At 36.4% G+C, this 26639-nt stretch overlaps 1 long non-coding RNA gene and 1 pseudogene across 2 annotated transcripts in view; one reads left to right on the forward strand and one right to left on the reverse strand.

Annotated features, from left to right (window-relative positions):
• Positions 1 to 26639, forward strand: part of LOC139044388 (uncharacterized) — a 49490-nt gene that overhangs the window by 21703 nt on the left and 1148 nt on the right. For both annotated transcript variants that reach the window (XR_011501335.1, XR_011501336.1), the window contains 2 exons: positions 25499 to 25654; positions 26287 to 26460. This is a non-coding gene — a long non-coding RNA (uncharacterized lncRNA). The remainder of the gene's footprint in view (positions 1 to 25498; positions 25655 to 26286; positions 26461 to 26639) is intronic.
• LOC139044384 (centromere-associated protein E-like) overlaps positions 1 to 26639 on the reverse strand; it is an 80024-nt pseudogene that overhangs the window by 15357 nt on the left and 38028 nt on the right.

Raw genomic sequence — 26639 nt, forward strand, 5'->3', positions numbered from 1 at the left:
ACAGCACATAACAACAATAAATATATACTTCTGGTTTTTTGTGGGTTTTTATTGCTGAGGAAGATGAGCCCTGAGCTAATATCTATGTCAATCTTCCTCCATTTTATATGTGGATTGCTGCCACATCATGGCTGCCAATGAGTGGTGTAGGTCCGTGCCTGGGATCTGAACCATGAACTGGGCCGCCAAAGTAGAGCATGCAAACTTAACCACTATGCCATGGGGCTAGCCTCCTGCTTTTTAAAAAATTAAAAATTTTATTTTCACTTGATAATATATTTTCCAGATCTTTTCATTATCAACACATAGATCTCTCGCATTTTTGTTTTCATGGGTAAATATATCCTATTTCATGGAGGTACTATAAACTAGTTAACCTGTCACCTACTAATGAACATTTAGGTTATTTCCAGTTTTTTATAAATACAAAAATATCTTAATTTGTTCATAATATAAGACTGTTCACATATACACACATGCAGGTTTTCCTGGAAAATGTTTCTTTTTGGTCCACCTGGAATTTACTTTTGTTTAATGAATGAGGTAGGAGTCCAGACTTATTCTTCTAAGATGGCTAGTTGGTTGTTCTGATTCAAACATTAAGCAGACTATCTTTCCCCCGAGTTGACTGCTCCTACTGTCATGCACTGAATTCTCCTACTTGTTTGGGTGGACTGCCCAACTCTCTGCCTGCCCCACTGCTCTACCTCCACATCACTGACCTGCTCTGTGCTACTCTGATTTGGCCTAATTATCAAACTAATAACATACGATTTATTATCTGATGGGGTATTTCCTGGGGTCATTGAAAATGGGATTTCCTTGTGCTTGTTTATCTTATTGCTTTGGAAGATGGGTTTCATATTTCCACTATTTTTACCTCTACAGCTGACTGAGGTCTGTAGTGATCAGCAAATCAATAAACTCTATATTAGTGATCTTCTAGTTTCCACTAGTAATAATTATTAAACTGGCAGTTGATGTTTTATTATAAATATTTATTTTGGTAAAAATGCTAAGTTGTAATTCACTCGGGTTCCCCACTAAGACGTGTGTGCTAACAAAATAAAACAGCATGTTTGCTGTACAGATTCCCAAGTAAGGGCAGTTAATACAGTTATTGGATTATTCAAATAATGTACTGATTCTTGGGCACAGGTTAATCTGTATAAGAAATTTATTATACTTTTAGCCTCTTCCATTTTTGTTTTGATCACATTAACCAATATTAAAGACACTGATGATAATTAGAGAAAAGCTAAATTGCTCTTTCTCTCTAAACTAGTTTGGTACTATAGACATAGATTATAATTTAATAGAAAGTCACATGATTTAGAAAACTTATAATGTATGGTAATAACACCTTAAGTGGTATACATACCTATTAATCAAATTAAGGCATGAGTTACTTCTATTTTATAATTCAAAGGTAAGATCTTATGTAACATGTAGCTTTATAATTAGTTGAGTGAGCGCCCCAATAGAACTATATTTAAAAAACAAGTCCATCATGCATGTTCCCTAATACCTTCAATACTGTGATTTTGCTCTGAAATGTTACATATGATACATCTTTAACTCTACAATGAAGCTGCAAATTGAAAAACATCTTATAAGAAATCTCATACCTCTGTGGTTAGTTGTGTAGCTCTTGATGTGACATGAAGATTCTTATCGCCTTGTGTAGTAGGATTAACAAGGGCACCAGATGTTCGAGAGATCTTCAAAGTTTGATAGTTTTTCAACAGTTTTTCATTTTTCTCTTTCACTGATTTCAGGTCATGTTCCCATTCTTTGGTGATGGTCACATTTCTTTCCTCAAACTCTGTTGATTCATTCATTATAGCCTATTGAGTAGTAAAGACAACACTATAGCTTCTAAAATGAATTACGTATTAAAAAAACCACTATGGAAAATACTAGAGTTCTAGGACAAGGCATATGTTGAAATTCATTATTCAGAACATTCTAGAATAGTACTTTAAAAGAATGTGAACATTCTTTGTGGCTTGCACCAGTTCCTGACATTTCAGAAGACGCTGGATATTGATTATGAGAATAAAAGAAGAAAAAGGACTAGAGAGGATTCATATTGATCTGCAAGATGATAATCTCATTCTATTAGATCAGCACTGACATATGAAGAGGAATCTGAAGAACTGGTCAGGTTAAAATCATTATGTATGTTATGACATATATAATGTCATATATAAACATTAACTGACATCTAATAGCAGAGCATACCCAGTAAACTTAATAACAATCTATTTTCCTCTTTCATTTCAAACCTCAGTGTTTATAAGGAAAAAAATTTACTGACTTTTCGTAATCTGAAAATCTTCTATTTCCGTGCAGGGAGTAACAGCCAATCCATACCCTCATTACATCAAAGGCTGACTCACTCTGAAATTGCTTCTATCATCTTTTTACTTCCTATTCCTATGGGATGTACTTTTTGCTCTCATCATGAATGCCTTCTTGGCCTTACCTGTATCTTTCTTTGTGGCTTTATGGTAGTTCTGTGAGATGCGGATCCTAAATTAGTTGTTCTTGCTGGCACCCTGGACTCTCCTTGGTTCTGGACTACTGACCCCACACCACACCAAGTTATCAATTGCTATGCTCAGATGGTGGAAGAAGCCACATATCCATGCTGATCCACAGAGCAGAAATCTCTACTTTCTAACCACAAGTGAGCCCTCAATATTATGAGAAAAACACTGAATTATATGGAAATTATCTTATCCCAAACACTGGTTTTATGCTTTTCTTCATTGATTGTGGACCATTTTTTTTTATTTTAAAAGCTCATTTACTGTTTTGCTAGCTTGGGGTATTCGACAAATGGGATTCACTATCCACAGGAAAACCTTTTTTTAAAAATGTTATCTACATTTCAATGTGATTTAAGTATAGTTTCCAGATGAAATTAAAGTGTCAGGAAAGAACTACCCAAACAAATGAAATATAAAACCAGTCTTAGGAGCTATAATATTAATCTAGCTCCCTTTGCTCCAACTGCCTATATAACAAGCAACTTTCTGATTAATGACAATTTTACCAGGTGTATGAGGTAGAGATTACTTCAGAAAGCCGAATGAATCTTCTCATCAGTGGAAAGTAAAACAAATTAATAAAACTGATCTCAAGCAATATTGGTTCATATGAATCTGTCCACAAGGGCTGGTCACCTTGGGAACAATGATACAAACCACATGTTTGAACCTCACAGTTGAAGGATCAGCACGTATGATAGCAACAGCACCGAGGTGAGAAGCACAAGGCCTCACTAATTAGTGGACTAGAGCTGTCTTTGGCTTGACCACAGGTGCTGCCCACAGCCCTGAAACAGGCTAGCATCTCACCTTGTTTGAGGATACTTGGGGGAAAAGGCTCAGGTCTTATGGAAGCGAGAAAGGACAGAGGAAAATGGCAAGATTTGAGGTTTCACCAGTGGAAATGGATTGTTATACTGCAACATTTTATTATCTTCTTTACAAGTTGATATATTTAATTACCTTAAGGAAGCAAAATGTGTTAGAGGAAGAACACATTTACAGTCACTCTTTTTCAAATAAAAAAATAAAGAAGCATATACAAATAAATGAAAGAAAATATACTTAAAATTAAGTTGCTCTAAGTCTTTTTAAGAATGAGGCAGAAAAATTAAAGCAAACAAAAAAAAAGAATGAGCACAAAAAAAGTACTACTTACAATTATCTTTTTATTATAAAAGATATTCACTTCACAAATCCTATCATTTTCTTTCTGGATGCCATTTTTAAGCTTTTCTATATCAAAATGAGTATTCAACCACTCTTCCAAAAACTGGGTCATTTCTTTCCTATTACTCAGTACTTGTTGAAATTCCATCTTTACGCTGTGGAAGTCACATTCCGAAAAATCTTTGAGAATTTCCTGTGTGAAAAATAAGCATTGAATCTCCTGAATCTTAGGAAAGTTTTTATCTAAATATCAGACAAATATCATAAAAAGGGGAAAATAACCTTACTGAACTTTCACTTCTAATATTTTGAAGTAAACATAATTCTAATTTATCCTCATTATATTAGAAATATAATTCTAATTTAAATAATAAAATTTTGGCAGTATAGGCTATGTAACAGAGGCACATCTACAAATTCTGCCTTTTGGCATTTTTAAAACCTGTTCGAAACAATGAATCTGTGACAGTGTCTGAAGTGCTTCTGGATGCAGCTTTTCTGTGCATACAGCAGGCCTTGCATGCATACTGGGAACTGCAGGGGCCTCACACTGCTGGGTGAGAGCAGGACACTCCATGTGGGGTTGCTACAATACAAATGTCTGTGACTCCCAGTCACAGATCTAGGAAGTTTTAGAAGGCATTTGGAAACTTATTCTGGCCTTCCAAGAAATCCTACTTGCTGATATTAAGTCTACTTTTCTATATCTGTGTAGTTCTGAAAGGAGGCTAGTCTATGACTTGGCACTCTTTACATCTGGCCAGCTGTCATTCTGCAACCTATTTTTTTTCTCCCCAAAGCCCCAGTAGTACATAGTTGTATATCCTAGTTCTAGGTCCTTCTGGTTCTTCTCTGTGGGACACTGCCACAGCATGGCCTGATGAGCAGTGCCAGGTCCACACCTAGGATCTGAATCAGCGAACCCCATGCTGCCAAAGCAGAGCACAGGAACCCACTTGCTACGCCACCAGGCTGGCCCCTCTGCAAGCTGTTTTTAATTTCATAAATGAAAATGACTCTAAGCACATGAAGAGGTACCTTTCTATTTGATAAAAAGACTTAAAATCTAATTAAATCCATTTTAAATAAATCATACCTCAATATGTAGATCCATTTTCTGGCTCAACTGGAGGTCCCCTAATTCTCTGGATGGTACATCATCATCTTGTTGAAGATGCTGCATTTTACTTAGCAGTTCATTTTGCTTTTCCACTTCATCAATAAAAACCATTTCAAGTTTACTGATGGATTCATGTTGTTCTTCCTTTATCTTTGTAACATGGCTTAACACATACTTGCAGGAAAACATGAAACAAATTGGGAAATGAAACTTTTATCACGTTTAGAGGAAGTTCTAAACTCTCAAGACTAAGAGGTGGGGCGGCTTGTCTTGTTTGTCTCTATCCTCTGAGGAGTGAGGAAGAAGGGAAGAACCTCTCTCTATTCCCAAGTTTCTACTCTCAGCGTCTTCAGAGAGTGACTTCCAGACCTCTAGTTTCTTATTTCTGACTTCCTTCTGGAGCTACCTCAGGGATGTCCTACAGTTACCTCAGATTCAATATGTTTACAATGTAACATGATGCCTTTCCCTATAAACCCACCTTTTTCTATTGCCTCCTTTTGGTTAATTATATCACGCAGTTTTCCCAGTGAGATTCATTTCAACATCCTCTCCTGCCTATGTCAGCTGGGTGGCCAACGTGAGTGTGCCCTGCCTCAGGACTTACCTGTCAAGTGTGGCTTAAAGGGGACAAGAATTTGAATGCCCTGGTTCTATGGACCTCATGAATAAGTTCTGGATATCTGATTGTTAGGCTTTTGAAGACTATTAGAGCCTGAGGGGCAATCTACCTAGGTAGGGAAGATACCGCTTCCTACTTCCTCAACTTCCACCATTCCTTAACAATTTACAATCTGGCCTCTTTCCTAACCACTCAACTAAAACTGCTCTGACAAAGGTCACCAGTAAGCTCTATTGTCAACAATTGAGGGGATCTCTTCATTCATGTTCTGGCTGTCTGAAGCATCTGACACTCTTGACCACTTCATCTTTGACACACTCTCCACCACTGACTTGACCAATGGCACTTTTGCTCAGTTCTCTCTTATCTCTCTGACTTTTCCAACCTCAAACTCATGTGTTGCTCTCTTTTCTGCTACTGCCTCTTGAGAACTGATCTTTTCCAGAGTTCTCTTTTATCTTCACTCTATTATACTTCTGGGTGGCCTCATTCACACCTGTTGTACTATCTATCACCAAATGCTGATGGATCCCACATCTTTATCTGTGGTCCTGATTTTTCTCCTGACAAACCTCAGATTCACAACTAAAAGCCTACTTGGTTTCTCTTCCTGGATGTTCCATTATAGGTATTTCTATCTCAAAACATCTCAAATTAAACACCAGATCTCTCCTCCTGCCTCACCTGCCTTCTCCCTTTCGTTTTTTCTTTCTATCAGTTAATGGCACCACTATCCACAAACCCGGCTAAGCCCAAATCCTGGGGCTCAGTCTGAACTTCCCTCCCCTCCCTCCACTGTCAAGCACATGGACCTACTATTGTAAACTGCCAAATATTTCTTTAACTTCTTTCATCCTTTCCATCCCTATGAATCCTTCCCCCATAGTACTGTCACCCATCACATCTCATCAGGACAATTGTAACTGCCTCTTGTCTCTTCTCTCTGCCACCAGGCTTATCATCCCCTGCAGACTCATTTCTTCTTTGTCTGTAGTGAAGTCTCTACAATGGCAACCCGATCACATTACTGCCACCACTTAAAATAACTGTCCAGTGACCCCTCCTCATCTCTAAAATGAACTCTAAGCTTTACTGCTTGAGCCCAGCTTCCAGTCCAGTCTTGTCCAACTTGTTCTCCAGGACATTGTCCACTACTGCACTTCTCACCTGTTCAAATGTCTGCCTCACCCACTGGACTAGGAGAGATTTAGCGCTTGCTCATCTCTGTCTCCCCAGCACCCTGACACATTGTTAAGGCCAAAGGCAGAGCTCAGGTTTTGTTGAATGAGCAGGTCCTAGATGCACTGAGGATCCTGCACATGCTATTCTCAGACCCATGCCATCTTTAATTCAGTAGCAAATGTACTAATTAGCAAATACACCAACTCCCAAAGCAGGACTTAAATATACTGGTTTGTAACTGAAATTAATGGCAATATTTACAAAGATATTACTAAAACAGGTGGTACCTTGAGTTTCTTCATGACTCTGTGGAACTCCATGGAACATCTCTGGTTGGCAGTGAGAAGTTTCTGAATCTGTCTGGTTTGTGGATGTGGAAGTGAGAGGTTTGCTTTTACTCTAATTGAAAGCTCTCTTTGGGTTTCAATTTCCCTCTCCAAGTCAAGACAGAGTCCATTTAAGCACTCATAATGACTATCCATCTCTGTGTATCTCTTCAGAAGCTCCTAAAGGCAGTGAGAATTCATTCAATTTAATAATTCATTCTACTTTAACAATAAGTAGTCCTAGCTCTGGAATTGTAACAAAATTTATGCTTTAACACTTTCTATAGGGCAGAAATAAATTGAGACATTTGTGTATAAAAAACAAAAAGAAAATGTTATTGTCGATTTTGGATTATAGAAATAATTATAATCATTGTGGAAATTTAAGAAGTTTAAACTGTAGGGGAGGAAGATATTTCCTCTACACGCTCTAGGTCCTTCTGGCTGGACAGCAAATTAAATTCACATGAGACAGAATAACAGGAGAAAATTAAACAAAGCTTTATAACATGTATACATGGGAGAGACCCAGGAAAACTGAGCAACTCACCAAAATGGCGGAAGCTCTCACCTTAAATATCATCTTCAGCTAAAGACAAAGGAGGATGTTGTGGGTAGGGGGAGTCAGTATGGGAGGTTACCAGACAAGTACAGTAAACAAGAGTAAGGTTATTATGCAGATTTAAGTCCTTGCCTTCCGCATTGATAAGAGTTTCTAGAGGTAAGGTCATCCCCCTTCTTCCTGGTACAGAGAGGGAGACATCTTTACAGATGGAGATTTCCCTTACAAATGGAAATGTCTCTTACAAAGGGTAACTTCTACTTTTCAGAGTTTCTCTCATGTCTGCAGTTTTTGAAAGTAACCAGCCCAAAATAATCTTCATGCCAAAGAGATATATCTTGGGGTGGCCAATTCTAATCCTCTATAAAACAGCTATAACAAAGAAAACCAGAAACAACCATTGTTATCATTTTGATACATTTTCTTTTAGTCTTCTAAACATCCATGATTTGAATGAACATTTACAAAGTTGGAAGAGAAATTTGCATGAATTCAATCTAGTATGTATTGTAGCTCAAGGCTGAATGCTAGCTTCTGTTGACAATAGGTGGTGTGAGTGAGCAGATAAAACTGATGAGGATCAAGGATGCCTCAGGGAGAAAAGCCCAAGGCTTCCTGGCCTACATACCAATCTATATCATCCTCACAGAAGCATGGGACATCCTGACCTCATTCAATCTGATTCTTACCCAAAGTTATAAGACCACCTGATAACCAGACTCCACCTGCACTGATACTTTTTTTACCTAATTTTTCCTTTGTCTTGTAAAGAAGCAACTCACATACTTATGCCTTATAAATTTAGCCCTACCCTCAACCCATGTTTGCAGCTCTTCACTGCCCATAGGTCCTGTCCCCATGCTACTCCATGCTACTTCCTGAATAAAAGAGCACTACTGCCAGACCTTGAGAGTCCAAGAAATGTTTCTTTCGACTCCTCAGCTCACTGAGCCAGCATCAAAACGAGTGACAACAAATCACATGACCTACGTTCTATTATCTGCCTAGAATCTGAGATTTCTCACCTTTTATCAGAGTTAGAGTTCAGGTTCTAGCCCTGTCACTTCCTGACTGGGGAAATCCTTGAGCCATTCTCCCAACTACAAAATGAAGAGTACAATAATTTCCACAAAGTTTTCTAGGGAATTAAGTAAAATGTTAGATAATATCTAAATATAACCTATAAAATACATACAGACACTATAAATTAAAGGAAATAAAATTACATTTGTAGAAATGCTTCTATACCCAAGTTTTAAACTTAGACTTGGTTTCAAATCCTAATTTTACCAATTTACCAGCTGTGTGACCTTGGGCAATGACTAAACTTCCTCCTGGGCCTCAATTTCTTTGTTTATAAATGGAACAATAAACTCTGTCTCATGAGGTAAAGCACCCAGTCTAGTGCCTTGTGTATGGCAGACACCCATTAGGCCTAGGCCCAGCAGCTCAACTTTCTAGAGACCAGACAGGTGACAAGCTGGTCAGGGCACAGGTGGAAGAACACTTTACATTCAATCGGGTATTAACATATTTAGTTCAGGGTGCTAAACAATAGAGTAAGGGGCTTCTGACAATAATGAGCTCTCCTTTTAATAATTTAAGGAAAACCTAGATAGATGTTCATTAATCTGGGATGTTGGAGAGGGGATTCTTGCCTTTGGTCTTAGGAGGAATCACCTTATGGTTGGAGCAGCACTGTCTAGTCATTCATTTGTACTTTTAATAAATACATATTGAAGGCTGACTTCTGTCAGGACTGTGCTAAGTGATGCAGCCATAAACAACACACAGAAGTCTTTAGGGATCTTGTGTTCTAATAGGGGTGACAGTAAATCCTGTTGGCTTTACCCTCACTACATGTTCAGAATCCACACACTTCTCACTGCTTCCACTACTACCTCTCTGGGCCAAGCCATCACCATCTTCGCATGATTACTGAAATTAGTCTTTCAAATAGTCTTCCTGCTATCACTTAATTTTCAACACAACAATCAGAGCTATCCCTTTAAAATGTAAGTCAGACCATGTCTCTCTTGTGGTCAAAACTCTCCAGTGGATCCACATCTCGTTCAGAGTAAAACCCAAAGTCTTTTAAAAGCCCCACAGCCTGCTTCCTCCTGTTAACTCTGACCTCGTTTCTCATTAGCTTTCCCCCTTGTTGATGTTGCTGGAGCCCACTAGGCAGCTTCTGCTTCAGGAGCTCTGTCCTTGCTGTTCTCCCTGCCTGTTCTGCTCTCCACCAGATACCTGTATGTCTCAACCATTGACTCCTTTCAGGTATCTGCTGAAATACCACCTTTCCAGTGAAGCCTCAAAATCATAAACCCTACTGTTTTTTTTCAAAGATTGGCACCTGAGCTAACATCTGTTGCCAATCTTTTTTCTTCTTCTCCCCAAAGCCTCCCCAGTACATAATTGTATATTCTAGTTGTGAGTGCCTCTGGTTTTGCTATGTGGGATGCTGCCTCAGCGTGGCCTGACAAGCGGTGCCATGTCTGTGCCCAGGATCTGAACTGGGGAAACCCTGGGCTGCCGAAGCGGGAGCAGAAACTTAACCACTTGGCCCCAGGGCCGGCCCCAAACCCCACTGTTTTGTTTGTGTATGTATGCATGTATGCACACACATATCTGTACTAGATTATGAAGTTTAGAAGAATACTGAGCATTATCTATTCATTCCATAGAGGTGCCTGTGACTCCTCAGGCCTTTGGAAGGGCCCCAATATTTATTTGTAATTTGAACAGGGGCACTTACTTTTATCCTAAAGCACTTTTCTCTCAGGCTTTCTGTAAGGTGCTGTTTTCCATCACATAGCAACATTTTTTCATATTTTAATACCTCTTTGATGTTCTGTTGGTCCTGCTTGGATGGAAAGAAATAAACAAGGCTTCAGCTATAACTCCATTCATATATAATGTCTAATCATTTACTTTTTCAATTACACATTGTACATTATTTCAATAATGGAATCAAATATTATACTTGTAACACAAAAAAATGTAAAAAATGGTCAGAAAATGAATAATAGTATCATGAAGTCTTTTAGTGAGTAACCTCAACTCATTGGGGAAAAAAGTGGGAGAACCACATATTTTTTGGAGACAGAATCTGTTCCTGTAACGTTCATAGCTGCAAATTAGGTTTTAGATTTATCTCTGGTTCCTACTCTTCCAGATCTCTGCAGTAGAATAATTATTGCCAACTAAACATGCTAGCACGACTGTCTGTACTGTCCATGGTGCTCCAAGCTCCATTCATATATTCTTCCCAGCACCATGGACCAGAAAATTCATACCCTGCCTACATTTTGTATTTCTGACTACAAGTACAAAACAAAACATTTTCTCCCATTTGTTTATCTTATTTACTGCAGTACCCAGAAGACTAATTGTTCAATGAATATTTGTTGAATGAATTAAATCTCTTTATAAATTTAGTTAGGGTCCACATAAATATGATTCCCAAGTGTCTGATGTTTCTATTGAGATTGCAAATGATACTGTTTTCCACTTTATTCTTTCTTCACTATTGAAATATGAGAATGAAAAAGATTTTTATAGATTTCATAAACTTTCTTATTGATCTGAAGTTTACATTACTTTTTAGAGGATTCAGTTCAATTTCTTTTTTTGTATTCATCTTGCCTTCTTCCCTTCTAATGTCACTAACAAGAGCCCACGTCTAACCCTATCAGGTAGAGATAGAGAGATGGGCTATTTAATCTTTTGTAAATCGAATCCTTCAACTATTTCTCCATTGAGAATAATGCTATTTCTTGGTTTAAAAACTCTTTTAAAATTTCATTAAAGAAAATAGTCTGCTTATTTAACAAATTTTTTCTTAAAAATAAAGAATTAAAATGGTATTTTCTGAAATAGATTTTAGCTTCTTTTAAAACTGTACTTGCCTGTTTGTGTGAAAAGTTATAGTAATAGTTTTCCCATTATCCTCCGTTTGTAGAAATTTCCCGGAAAAAAAAAGTAAAAACATTGCTACCCTTTTCAAAAAAGCTTGTTTCTTATAAATAGTTACTAGATAGGGGTAGATTCTGAACTCGCTCTAGCTATCATTTTTCTTAAGGTTTCTCTGAATTGGTCTCTTTCCATTTTTGAGAGACTTTTATGCTCCTTAGCTCATCTCTCTCCTCAGCTACAATTCTTATTTCTTCAAGGCTTTCATAAAGTTTCTTAGTCAAGTGTAAGTTATCCATTTCCACATTTTGCATAGATAAATTTTGGGCCTCAAACTGCTTCTTCAATCCTTCCGTTTCATTCATTTTTTAATGAGTTTTACTGACATCTTCTTTCACTTTAAGAAGTTGAAGCTCTTTTTTCTGAAGTTCTCGGATCTTGAGATAATTATAAAACAAGTTAGAATGCAAACAGAACTCCTTCAAGGACGGAAAATAGTCTATTTGTTACATACAAGCACATATCTATGTCTATATATCTATTTCTATCTCCTTGCTGAGTCTACAAATAATTTTGGACACAACTACTCCCAAAAGAATAAAACAACAATACCTTTTCCTGTAATTCATCTTTTGCCTTATTTAAATCCTTTTGAATATTTGAAATCTGGGTTGTCTTTTCTGAAACTCTCTCTCTGAATTTATCAATAGTTTCCTGGTGTTCTTTCAAATGCATACGAGCAATTTTCAGTTCTTGTTGTGTTTCCAGATCCTTTATTATTAGAAGAAATTGAGAAATATGATAATATAAAGGCACATTATCTTTTCTTAATGATGAACTAGTTAAAGTAAAAAAATGCATTCTCACAGTTAAAAACCACCAACACACCACCCCCAAATCAGAACAGTATGGAAGGATAGAGAGTACAGACCCTGTCCCTCACCTCGCCCATCCTAGTCCTGCTCCTTGTTGAACTGGCTGCTTGCTCTTCTCCTTTCAGACCCCTTGGACACCCTTCTAGATCAACGTCACAGAAAAAGTGTCCCATTCTTATGCTTAGTGTTCCCTTATACAGACAAACCCCACTTAGCCAGTGCCTTATGGCGGACACTTGGATTGCTTTTAGCTTTTGTTTACCACAAACAATGCTGCAGTGAATGCTGTTGTATTTCTGCCCAAATGTGTGAATGTATTGGTTGGATAAATTCCTAGGAATGGAATTGCTGTAACAAACGTATATGCTGATAAATTTTTAATAAGATATTGTCAAACTGTCTCCCTAAAAGGCTCTAACATTTACTTTTTCACCAACAGTATCATTTATTTAAAAGAGAAGGAAGCTTCTTGTATTAAAAATATGTGTGCTGGACAGGAAGAAAGAGTATAACTCACTCTAGCTATGGTTTCTTGTAGGTTTGCCTTCAGTTGGTCTCTCTCCAGTTTGAGTGCCTCTTCCACTTTTCTTAGATTATCTCTTTCTTTCATTACAGATTTCATTTCTTCAAGATTTTCATGAAGTTTCTGAGCCAAGTTTAAGTTTTCCGTTTCTATTTTATCCAGAGTTAAACTTTGGGCCTTGAATTGTTTCTTCAATCGCTCTATCTCGGACATTTTTTTCTGTGTCTCACTGACATCTTCTTTTAACTTAAAAAGCTGATGTTCATTTGCCTTAAGTTCTTGGATCTTATCAAGATAATCATAAAATAACATGTCAGGATACAGATGGTTTTTAAGACAAGTATAAAGAATAGTTTCTAAATTGATTAAGACAATAGGCTTCTAATGTCACTCATTAATATTCTGCATAATTCCACACAGAAGTTATTTTCTTTTGAGATTATATACGTAAGTGTATATATATATACACACAAGTGTGTACATATGTACATATACACACAAGTGTACATATATATACATATATATACTTGTGCATATATACACATGTATATAGATGCACTCATGTACATATACACATAAGTGCACTAATCTTAAGTGTATAGCTCAATTATTCTTGACATATGTTTACATCTATGTAATAACAACCCAGATTAAAATATAGAACATTTCTAGCACCCCAAAAAGTTCCTGTGTGCCCCCTTACTACAGCCAACCACTATCATGACCTTGGTCATCTTAGGTGACTTTGCCTATTTTTGAACTTATAAACCACAAGGTGTAAATCCATTCTCCCAGTGAAAGGCATCTGAGTTGTTTTCAGTTTTTCACTATTATGATTAGAGCTGCTATGAACATTCTTGTACATATCTTTATGTGGAAGTATGCGTTCTTTTCTCTCAGGTACATACCTATAATCGCTGGGCCACAGGCATGTACATGTTCAGTGTCAGTAAACACTGCCAACGTGTCTTCCAATGTGGCTAAACTATTTCATATCCCCAGAGGATTATAGGCACAAATAAGTCAGACAGCCAATCAAATAACCCTCCCCTCCCCCCATACCTTTTCTTGTAATTTAGTGTTTGAATTTTCTAAATCCATCTGCATATTTGATATTTCATCTGTCTTCTCAGAAACAATCCCTCTGAGTTTATCAATAATTTCCTGGTGCTCCTTCAGATGCATGTGAGCAATTCTTAGTTCCTCTTGTTTTTCCAGATTCTTCATCATTAGAGAAATTTTGAGAACAGTGACATATCTTAATGTTAAAATGTTAGTATTTTTTTAATGAAAATAACATATTTTCTTAGTAAAAATAATAAAACTATTACTTCTTACTCTGTATTTTTGTTGTTAGAAAGTGATAAGCTTTTCCTCCCTGTCCCCACCTCCCACAGCCTGCTTCCACTTTCCAGAGGCAAACATGTTATATGTGCACTATTCTACAGCTTGCTTTTCCTCCTAAGAGTCATTCTGGGCTTTCCATATTAGGACGGTCAAATCTATTCCATTTTTTTATTAGGTGTTGCATAGTATTCTGACATATTGCTCTTGTTTACCCAGTTTCCTTCTGATGGACATTCAGATTGTATCCCATTTTTTATTACAAATTGCTACAATGAACAACACTGTGGTGTATATATGTGTATGTATATATATATATATTTCTTTATCTTAACAATTGATTAAGTATACATGTAGGATAAAGTCTATGAAGAAAATATTGCTTACAGAATTTACAATTTTCAAGAACAATACCAAGTTACGTGCCTAAAAGTTTCTATCAGTTCACTCACACCAGCAGCACCATCATGTGAAAGCAGGGCTCACTGCTGTCAGCAAAGCCCACGCTTCCTCACGAGGGAGGGAAGGAGTATCGCTTACTGTAGCTTCCGTCTCTCGCAGGCTTTCCCTGAGCTGCTCTCGCTCCGTTCTGAGGGTTTCCTCCACTCTTCTGAGGCCATCTCTTTCCTTAGCAACAAGTTTTATTTCTTCAAGGTTCTCAAGATGTTTCTGAGTCAATTTGAACTTCTCTGTTTCTATAGTTTCCAGAGTTGAATTCTGGGCCTCTAATTGCTTCTTCAATTGCTCTGTTTGATGCATATTTTCCTTGAGATCATTTTTTGCCTTAAGAAGTTGATGTTCTTTCTCCTGAAGTTCTTGGATCTTGAGATAAGCATACAATAAATTATGATATAGATAGATTTGATAAAAAGCTAAATAATAGTTTCTAAATTAATAGGCAAATCTTTACTTGTCTCCAATTTTAGGCTAACTCATATCTTGTTTCTTTACACAAAAGACCTGATTCAAACTCTCAGCTACTCAGATAACAACTTTAAAAAAATACCTGTGCTTTTAAGGCAGTATTTGTGTTTTCTAAATGTATTTGCATATTTAATATTTCATCTGTCTTCTCTGAAACAACTTCTCTGAGTTTATCAATAGTTTCTTGGTGTTCTTTCAGATGCATGTGAGCAATTTTGAGTTCTTCTTTTGTTTCCAGACCCTTTATTAGCATGTGAAGTTTAAAGAATATTTTAACAACATCATCTCAACACTGCCCCCCTTCCCAATTGGCTCAGTTTTAAGGAAACACAACAGATGAAGAAAAGGGTCTAACTGACCTTAACTTCAATTCTTCTTATGTATTCTTTAAGTTTCTCTCTCTCTACTTCAAAGGACTCTTGTAATTTCTGTAGATCATTTCTTTCTTTGGTTATGGATTTTATGTCCTCATAATTTTCACGGAGTTTCTGAGCCAACTCTAGCCTCTCCATTTTCATACGTTCCAACGTTAATTCTCGGTTCCTTAATTCATTCTTTATATTCTCCACGTCATTCATCTTTTCCTGCATCTTACTCATCTCTTCTTGTACACTAAGAAGTTGTTGCTGTTTTTCTTGGAGTTGTTGGCTCTTAAGAAATAAAGTTTTTATTATTACCATTTTGCCATATTATCTTAAAATTCTTATGTAAAATGTACTTTGCCAAACTGAGAGAATCATTATCACAGCCCTGCACACTACCCTAGTGGAAACAGACAAGCAGCACTGAAAGTAAAGCAGCTTCTAGGCATAGTGTCTGTACTGGGCTGAAGAGGGTCCCACCCAAAATTCAAGTCTACCCAGAACCTCAATGTGATCCGATTTGGAAAGAGGGTTTTTGCAGATGTAATTAGTTAAGGATTGAGAAGATACCCTACTGGACTAGGGTTGGGCCCTAAATCCAATGAGAATGTCCTCATAAGAGACGGGAAAGGACGCACAGAGACACAGAGAAGATCCTGTGAAGATGGAGACAGAGATTGAAGTGATGCAGCTACAGAACAAGGACTATCGAGGACAGCGGGAGCCACGGATAGCACAAGGCAAGGAAGGACTCTTCTCTAGAGCCTTCAGAAGAAGCATGGTCCTCCGACACCATGATTTTGGAATTCGAGAATCTAGAAATGTGACAGAATAAATTTCCATTGTTTTTATGCCAGCAAGTTTATGATAATTTGACACAGAAGTCCTAAGAAACTAACATAGTGTCACTTGGTTAATCAAGGAGGCAAAGTAAAAATGCGAAAAATTTAAAAAGAAAAGAGACTGACTAAATATATAGATGTACCTGGCAAATAAACTGTAATTCCTCATCTCTTAAAACCTTTTTGGATAATTTATTTTTAGTTCCAATAAGGTCTTTAGGGGATGGCCCACACAAACACTGAGGCATTAACTTTTACATAAGCCTATTGATATCACCTCTTTGGGAGGAGTATGAAATAGACAGGAGGTTTTAGTAAATTCAATTAGGTTATAGTGAAAGGGATGAGAATTAAGAGAACATATATTAGGAAAAAAACATTCCACAGAAGCACAATGGAAACACTACGCTATTTATAATGCATGTAGCACTGTTCTTAGGATAAACAGAAAGATATCAGTGGGTCCATTTTAGAATTACTAGAGCAGTACAATTGTTCTAACAGTCTTAGCTCTTACACAATTATATTACAACAGCACCTTACTTCTAAAAAAGAAATAATTCAGGAACTTGCAAACATCTAAGAGATGGTAATAGTGACAAATCTTAGAGTTTAGAGAATGACTAATATAGCTCTATATAAGGGCAGGAGCTTTGTTTTACTGACTAATGTATATCAAGTGCCCAGAACAGTGCCTGGCCCACGGTAATGCTCAATAAATATTTGATGAATGAATGAATACATCATGAGTAGTTTAGATGAACCAAGGCCCCCTCTCATTGAAAGACTCTAGGATAATATAATACACACAAAAGAGGTTAGCTAAGATCCTAGTGTGAGTTCAAACTGTCCAAAATATTAGCATTGAGAGCTGTTCATTTGGGAGGTACATTCTATTTCTGGAATTTAGGTCTATTAGAACCAAAATTTATCACCAAAAAAAAAAAGTTTAGTCAGGAAATATGGCCAGGAAGATAACTTTAAAAATTCACCTTTTCCTTTAGCTTTTCTTCAACTTCTGCCAGTTTCTCACAGGTCCTAGAAAGCTCTTTCTCTTTCTTTATGGTACAGTTCTTTTCTTGTGCAACTATCTCTTGTTGCTTTTTAAGTTCACCTCTAAGAATTCTTAATTCTTCCTGGTTTTCAATGGTCTAGAATTTTTAAAAAGTTGAGATTAAATGACACTAGCTTACATTTAGGAAATCAGGTAAAAATCAGCATTTACCTCAGCCTGAAAATGGAGAAATCATGGCAAACTATATTGGAAAAGACTAACTTAAAAAGAAAGTGAGTCTATTTTGATCATGTAAATGCCAAGAATCTGCTTTCTTATGCTGTTTCTTTATTGCTCAACTTACATTCCTACCACGAGAATTAGAACTGGATTTAGTATTCCATCATAAGAGGTTTGCTTGTTTTCTACCCTGAAGCCAAAAGAGACTGTTTCTAAGCTTTCATCGATAGACGATGAGACTGCAGGTTATAGGCTTTTCATATGCTGGGATGGCTTTGATTTTGAGCAAGCTCAAAACAGCAGCCGTCCTTTGCTAGCATGAATTGGACTAATCTTAGTTATTATGCTTAAAGAGTGACATTCTCAAGTATCAAGACCAAAAAACATTACAAGACAGATACCGAGAAGAAAATACAACTTTTGTCTGTACTCTTATTTACATTCAGCTCTTTGACCAAACAGACAATCCTAAGAAACATGGAAAATTACACAAAAGGTCAGGGTCTACTGTGATCCATAGCAAACTTCTGAAAATATTAATTTCAATCTATTACACATTAGATTGCCCCCACATATAGAAACAAAAACTAAAGTAGGTTTGAAAATATTGGCAAACATTAACAACAATTAAACATGAAATTTAAGAAAAATTACAACAGCATAAATAAAATAGAAACACTTAGGAACCAATTAACAAAATATGTCCAAGATCTGTACATTGAAATCTATACAACACATCACTGAGAGAACAGTTTATAGAAAGATACACAATAAGCACATAAAAAGATGCTCAACATCTTTAGTCATTAGGGAAAGGCAAATCAAAACAAGGTTACACCCAATAGAAATGGCTAAAATTAAAAACACCAATAATATGAAGTGTTGGTGGGGATGTGGAGCCATCAGAATTCTCTTAATGTGCTGATGAGAATGTAAAACGGTGCAACTATACTTTGGAAATCAGCCTAGTAAATTCTTACCAAGCTAAACATACATCTCCCTATGACCCAGCTATTTCACTTAGATCCATACTCTAGAGAAATAAAAAATATATGTTCATAAAAACATTTGTATGAGAATGTTTATAGCAGCTTTATTCAAAATACCCAAATAGTAGAGATAACTCAAATTTCCATCAATATAGGAGAAAGGCTAAACAAATTGTGGCCTATTCATACACCGGAAGACTACCAAGCAGTAAAAAGGAGTGTAGAAAGAAGTGAGACAAAAGAGCACATGCAGTGTGATTCTATTTGTGTGAAGTTCTAGAAGAGACAGTGAGCTGAGGTGGAAAACATCAGGACAGTGACTATGTGGGGCAGAGGATGAGATCAGGATTGCCTGGGTGGAGGTGGGAGGGAACTTGCTGGGGTGGAGAGAACACAAGTAGAGACATTTGTCAAAAGTCATCACACTGGACACTCACATCAGATACATTTATTGCATGTAAATTATACCTCAATAAAGTTGTAAAAATCTAAAACATACAAAGACAAAAACACATTGCTGAATCTCACCATTCCAATACTGTCCCTCAGGTCAGTCTTCAGTTGCTCCTTTTCTGCAGTAACCCTCTCTAACATTTGTCGCAGTGCTGTTTTCTCCTGTATTAAAGAAAATATCTTTCTCTGTTGTTCAGTTAGCTCATTATCAACATCTGCAATCAGCACTTGGGTTTTTTTGGCTTCCAAACTCTGCTTTTTATCTATGCCAACCATCTAAAATATTAATACATTAGAGAAGAATTTCTTAGTAACAGTTTTAATAATAAAAATAGCCAAACTTCTATTACTTATTATGTACCAGGCACTATTTTCACACAGTGACACATTTAATCTTCCCCATAACCTTACAAGGTAGGCACTATTACTATCTCCGTTTGACAGGCAAGGAAACTGAATCCCAGAGAGGGTAGGTCACTTGCCCAAGGTCACTCAGAGAAGTTATCAGACTTTGAATCCAAGTGGTCTGGTTCCAGAGCTCGTGCTCTTGTGCCTGTTCACTGGTAAGAGCTATGTGGACAGCTATAGATAATTCACAACTATCTTCATGTACGATGGGTTAACCTGGCTTTATGAAGGAGTAAGCCAGCTTAAACTCTCCCTCTTTATTTCTTTCCTTCAAAAGCTGGAAACCATAACTTATGCCCTACTACTAACAAATCTTTATTTTCAGAGTTTTATTATAGATAAGAGGGCAAAAGAGTTTTGTTAGAAACATATTTCATATTATAGTAGCATAATTCACCTTTTCATATTTTTCATATACTGCTTAAGAAAAGCATGTTATATAAATCCATTTATCCATAAATAAGTCTTAACCAAAGGTAACCTGATACATGGACTCCTTGGTAAAAGGAGACAAAGATTGATGTTACCAGTATGAAATTAGGGTATCACCATATAATCCTATACTAGCCCAGTAAAAACACTCAGCTGAATATTGGTCACAGATGTTTAAAAAGTTTTTATAATAATCTATATTTAATTAGAAAAAAAAGAAAAAGAAAAAAAATCATCCAATGACACCAACTTCACACAACCACTATTAGAATTTGGGAATATTTCCTTCCAGAGTTTCTTCTATTAAAAGAATTTTTTTAACATTGCAATTATGACTACTTTACATATAAGATCCTTTTTAGTTTTTCTTTCCCACTTAGATTAGATGATATGCATTTTCCCATGCTGTTACATAATCTCCAAATTATAATTTTTAGTAGTTGCTCAATTCTCTAGAGTGGATACAGACAAACCATATTTCATTTGGTTAGCCCCTTCTTTTTGGCAATCTGCATGAGCTTCTACAAGGATGAGCAGAGAGCTAACTACAACTACAGGAGAAATTAAGGCAGGAACACAGAGTCTTTGGGATTAGTCAGTCAGCTACTATAATTCAGAATCTTGCATCTTTACTCCTAAATATGGAAATGTACACAAAACAAAGCAGATTGAGACAAAGTGCAAAACTGAACTCAGCCTAGAAAGTATTCCAGCTACCATGGTTATGAGCAAATCTAATAGGTCTAATTATTAAATAAGGAAAAAAATTGTGTCCTTTATATGAGAATAAGCCTACTAATCACAAAGTTTAAAATTTCTGTTGAGACACACTAGAGAAACTCATTTCCAGAGAGAGACACATCAAGCAGGATTGAAAACGGGCACTCCTAGAGGCTTCATGATAGACCTACTAGGCTATCATAGGCTGCCCTCTGGTGCTCTGATAAACAGGTTTATCTGGAAATCCCTAGACCCACTGCTTTATCCTCATGGGTGATTCCAGCATGAACACGATTTCACAAGACCAAGCTCACCTCAGCATTGCATCCCAGATTTCAGAAACCCTGATGAACAGAATGGCCCAGGAGAATTTCCAGTTAGACCCTTTTATCAACACAGATGATTCCAGCATGAACTTAATACCACAGACTGGCTGGTCCGGTGAGTGTAACTCTCCTTTTCCCTCACTCCGCCTCTACTGCTCCTTCTCATGGGGCCCTGTGACTGCATTTTGCATTTGTTTAAAAGCGGCTACTGACTGTGCATTTATTTTCAAAAAACTATTGAAAAACCTTTCCCCTTATAAAAGTGGAAGTCATAAATTTTAAATCAAGGTCAAGTGCCTTTGGCCCATAGTTGACCCAAAATATAGATAAACTGAGAATACAAGATACAGAGCAAGTGAAAATGCTTTCTAGGAAAGAATGACTGAAGCATAGGGAGAGAGGAAGAGAAAGCTCCTTTTCCAAGGCAGGAATATTGTACCCCAGAGTAAATGGGAAAAAAGAAGCTCATTATATAGAGTAATAGTATATAAAGGTATATAGAGGTTTCTTTACATAAGTTGGATCTTACTGAATTGTTCTTTAGTATGTATCTGTTTTTATTTAATAATGTATCCTGGAAATTTTCCAATTGTAGATAATGTCTACTTTAAAGAAATTCCATGACTATACAAAACTCTATTACATTTCTATACATTAACAATAAACAATTAAAAAAGGAAATAGAGAAAACAATCCATTTACAAAAGCATCAAAAAGAATAAAATATTAAGGAATAAACTTAACCAAGATGGCAAAGGCTTGTACAATGAAAACTACAAAATGTATCTGAAATACATTAAAGACACAAATAAATGGAAAGACGTCTCATGTTCACAGATTGGAAGACTTAATATTGTTAAGAAGTCAATGCTACCCAAAGCGATCTACAAATTTAATGCAATCCCTATAAAATCCTAATAGTGTTTTGCAGAAATAGAAAAATCCACCCTGAAATTCATATGGAATCTCAAGGGACTCCAAACAGGCAAAACAATCTTGAAAAAAGAACAGAGCTGAGGGTCTCACACACCCTGATTTCAAAACTTACTACAAAGTTATAGTAATCAAAACAGCTCAGTACTGGCATAAAGACAGATATATAGACCAATGAAATAGAAAACAGAGCCCAGAAATAAACCTTTGCATATGGTCAAATGATCTTTAACAAGGATGTCAAGACCATTCAATCATAAAGGATGGTATCTTCAACAAATGGTGTTGGGAAAACTGGATATCTCATGCAGAAGAAAGAAGTTGGGCCCTTACTTTACATCATATAAAAAAGTTAACTCAAAGTAGATCAAAGACCTAACCATAAGAACTAAAACTGTAAGATGCTTAGAAGAAAACATGGGAGAAAAACTTCATAAAGTGGATCTTGCCAATGATTTCTTGGATATGACACCAAAAGCACAGACAACAAAAGCAAAAAGAGATAAACTGGACTACATAAAAACTACAAATTTCTGTGCACCAAAGGACACAATCAACAGAGTGAAAAGGCAACCTAGGAATGGGAGAAAATATATGCAAGTCACACAATTGATAAAGGGTTAATATCCAGACTATATAAAGAATGTCTAAAATTCAACAACAAAAACCAAACAATCCAATTTAAAAATGAGTAAAGACTTGAACAGACATTTCTGTAAAGATATACAAATAGCCTACAAGCACATGAAAAGATGCTCAACATTACTAGTCATTAGGGAAATGCAAATAAAAACCACAATGAGATATCATCTCACACTTATTAGGATAGCTACTGTGAAAAAAGGAGAAAATAATACGTGTTGGTGAGAACTTGGAGAAATTGGAACCCTTATGCACTGCTGGTGGGAATGTAAAATGGTACAGCCATGATGGAAAACAGTATGACAGTTCCTCAAAAGATAAAAAACATGATCCAGTAAATCTGACATCCAAAAGAATTGAAAGCAGGGACTCAGAGAGATATTTGTACACCATGTTCATAGCAGCATTATTCCCAACAGCAAAAAGGTGAAAGCAATCTTCACTGCCCATTAATGGGTGAATGGTTAAACAAAATGTAGTATATACATACAATGGAATATTATTCAGCCCTAAAAAGGAAGGAATTTCTGATGTATGCTGCAACATAGAGGAACCTTGAGGACGCTATGCTAAATGAAATAAGCCAGTCAAAAAAAGACAACATACTGCATGATTCCGCTTATGTGAGGTACCTAGAGTAGCCAAATTAAGAGAGATAGAAAGTGGAAAAGTGGTTGCTAGGGGCTAGAGGAGGGAGGGAATGAGGAATTGTTTAGTGGGTATAGAGTTTCAGCTTCACAAGATAAAAAGAATTCTGGAGATTGGTGGCACAACAACGTGAACGTACCTAACACTACTGAACTGTTTGCTTAAAAATGATAAAGATGGTAAATTTTATGCTATGTATATTTTACCACAATTAAAGATACAAAACAAACAAAAATAAATTTATACGTATATATATATATATATATATGAATGACTACTACTCCAAGCTATGGATGTATGAAAGATTATTTCACCATTCTCCTATTGGTGAACGTTTTAAATTCCCAGTAGTAATTATTCTGGATTAAATAGTATTAAGTATAATAACAATGAAAAATAGTATAAAAAATTCTGACATATAAAAGGCATTTTTGAAAAGTAGAAATGCATTGTAAATAAATCAGTTATATAAAATTACAGGCAATCCCGTTATGGACTGAATTATGTCCTCCCAAAATCCACATGTTGAAGCTCTAAGCCCCAAAATGACTGTATTTGGAGAGAGGGCCTTTAAGGAGAGTAATTAGGGTTAAATGAGATCATATGGCTGGGGCCCTAACCCCATAGAACTGGTGTCCACTCCAGAAGCAGAAGAGAACCAGAGCTCTCTCGGCTCACACACAGAAGGGCCATGTGAGGAGAGGTGCCATCTGCATGATAGGAAGAGGGCTCACAAGAAACTGAATTTTCTAGCTCCTTAACCTTGGACCTCTAGCTTCTACAACTGGGAAAAAGTAAATTTCTGTTGTTTAAGCTACTTAGTCTATGATATTTTGTGATGGCAGACTAATATACCTCCCTTTTAAAAAATCATCATTAGCATCCTAGCCTTTCTTGTATATAATTAAATAACAAAGCAGCTCTTCTCCCCAGGTTTCAGGACAAAACGAACCATGCTGCCTAGAATAAGCTGAGATTTAAGCACAGCACAGCTCTAGAAACAGACATGAACACGACACACACATCGATAGTGAACTCTCAACTAGTACACAAAATCTGATATAAAACAAATATTTTACCCATAAGTAATAATAAGCACTCAATCTTTCTTACATTCTTAGAATTCAGAGGGGCTTTTAAAGATGTTTAAAATACACCAGGCCTCGGAAAATATCAGCTCAAAGTTTGAACTAACATTTTTGCCTTTTCCTTTTCCAACTGATTGTAAGCAGTTATATCTGAAGTTATTTCAAAGACACTAGGGCTAATCTTGTAAACTGTTGTTAGTTATTCACTGTGAATAATCAATAAGATTGAGGTCACCATTATGTACTTAAGTGTCTGAAGTTAAGGAGAAAGCTCACATATAGTATATGAAAACTCGAACAGAAATACCCTTTACCTTTTCCTGAAATTCATCCGAATTTTCTCCTATGTTTTCCTCTATACGCAAATTCCTGGAAGTTTCCTCAGAAATTTTCATTTTCAGTGTGTTAACTGTTTCTTGGTGTTGTTTTAAAGACTCAAGAGCATTTTGTAATTGTTCTTGGGTATCTATGTTCTTTGTCAGAGAAAGGGAACACAATTTCAATTAGAATAATGTGAAACAATGAAAATAACTTTATAGTTACTGCTTGATCATAAATAATAACTGATGGCTCCTGAACGTCTTGAAGAGGCTCTGAGTTTTCAGTTTACTCTGTCAAAGCCTCACCATGGTCACGGTGTCCTGAATGTCACTTCTGAGCTGGTCCCTCTCAATCTGCAGGCTCTCTTGGAGCTGTTTCAGGCCATCTTTTTCTTGGGTTAAGGTTCTTACTTCTGCTAAGGTTTGTTGAAGTTTCTCAGTAATCAGTGCTTTCTCCCTTTCGACAGTTTGCAGCCTAGAATCTCTACTTTCTAATTGTTGCTTCAGCTCTTTCACTTCATTTAACCTTTCTTGACTCTCAGCTGTTTTCTGCTGAAGTTCCTGGGTTTTGTAAGAAAGCTTTAAAATAAGAAAAAGTTACTGTGAGAAGCAGAGCATTCTGTGGCATCTATATAGAAGCCAAACCCCAGAAAACTAAAGACCATTTCCATAGAGGGTGTGTTGTACCAACCTCCATGTTCAAAGCATCCAAGCTTAAACCAAGTGTTTGAGCTTCTTTAGAGAGATTTCCTATGTTCTGACTCATTCTTGCATTCTCCTCAAGGACCATCTTATACTTTTGCTCAGTTTCAACATGTTGATTTTTAAAATCTTGGAATTCTTGATCAGTTCTTTTATAATTCAACTGGCTAGCTGCTAGGTCACTTTTAGTTTTCCCAACTTCTTCAAGTAAATCTTGAATTCTACTCTCTTTATGAACTACTTCAGAAAACAATTTGTCTTTTTCTGATGTTATTTTACAGAGCTCTTCAGATTTGTCATTTATCTACGGAAAAGAAATAAAATTTAGCTATGTTAGCAATATAAGATCCACTACAGCAGTTATCAGGAAAAGAAAAGCTTTATCTGCAAAAAAGAAAAAAGACATTGAAATTAAGCACAGATTTGACTGAGGAAAGGTAATATTTTTATTGTCACATCTTTATAACAATATATTATCCTGCTTAACTTTACCATCAAAGTTTTGTTTGGGTTCTAGTAAGGATTGAGTGGAGAAGAAACACTTAATTAGGATGTCTTTATTTCCTTATCTATCATTCTAAAGTGTTTTCTAACTTTATGGTGTTTCAGGCATCTTATGGTTTTTCTTAGAATTTGACTTATTATTTTCTTTCTAAAGGCTTTGAATGCAGCTCAGATTTCCAAAAACTTAATCCATGAATAATTTAAATTTTAAATAACTTAAATTGAAACTATTATTTAAGTAATTAATTTAAACCAACAACATCCAGCTTATAAATAGTTTAATCATTGTGAAAGATAAAGGAGAAGGAAGTGGGAAAAAGAGAGGAGAGCCAAAGTTGAGACAAAGGAGAGGGAGCGAGACAGTAGAGCTCTTGTAACCACAGGCTCAGGGTAGGAGGCAGGTCTGTGTAACTCAGCTTTTAGATCCATAACTATGTGTTGGGCTAAAAAACAGCATGTACTTTAAAGAGTTTTTAGGATGACTAAATAACGTTGCTAAAGTTGTTTAGCATGATGCTCACCATGTAGTAAGTACTCAAATTCTTGTCCTTTTTATTTCTTTCAGAAAGGCAGAAAAAGGAAAGGCTGGCAGAAGGTTTCCGGAATTGCTCACTAGGCTGCAATATTTACGTCAACCTCTAAAACTTCATCAATGCCACCCTCTTTACCTCCTTACTCTCCTTTATTCAACATAGTGATATGACCACAGCAACAGCACCAAAAAAGATAAAGACTAAGGGTGGGCCATCAATCTCTGTTGAAAAGCACTACATCTGAGGACTATAGAAATGGCCCCTACATGGATCTCATTACTAAGTATACTGTTACATATTCTTTGAAAATGTTCCTAACAAGCAGGGTCAAATGTTTACAGTCTCTTCACTGTTACTTTAAAACAAACTATGGCAAAATATTTAA

This window comes from Equus asinus, unplaced genomic scaffold, assembly GCF_041296235.1.
Source record: "Equus asinus isolate D_3611 breed Donkey unplaced genomic scaffold, EquAss-T2T_v2 contig_803, whole genome shotgun sequence".
Lineage (NCBI taxonomy): Eukaryota > Metazoa > Chordata > Mammalia > Perissodactyla > Equidae > Equus > Equus asinus.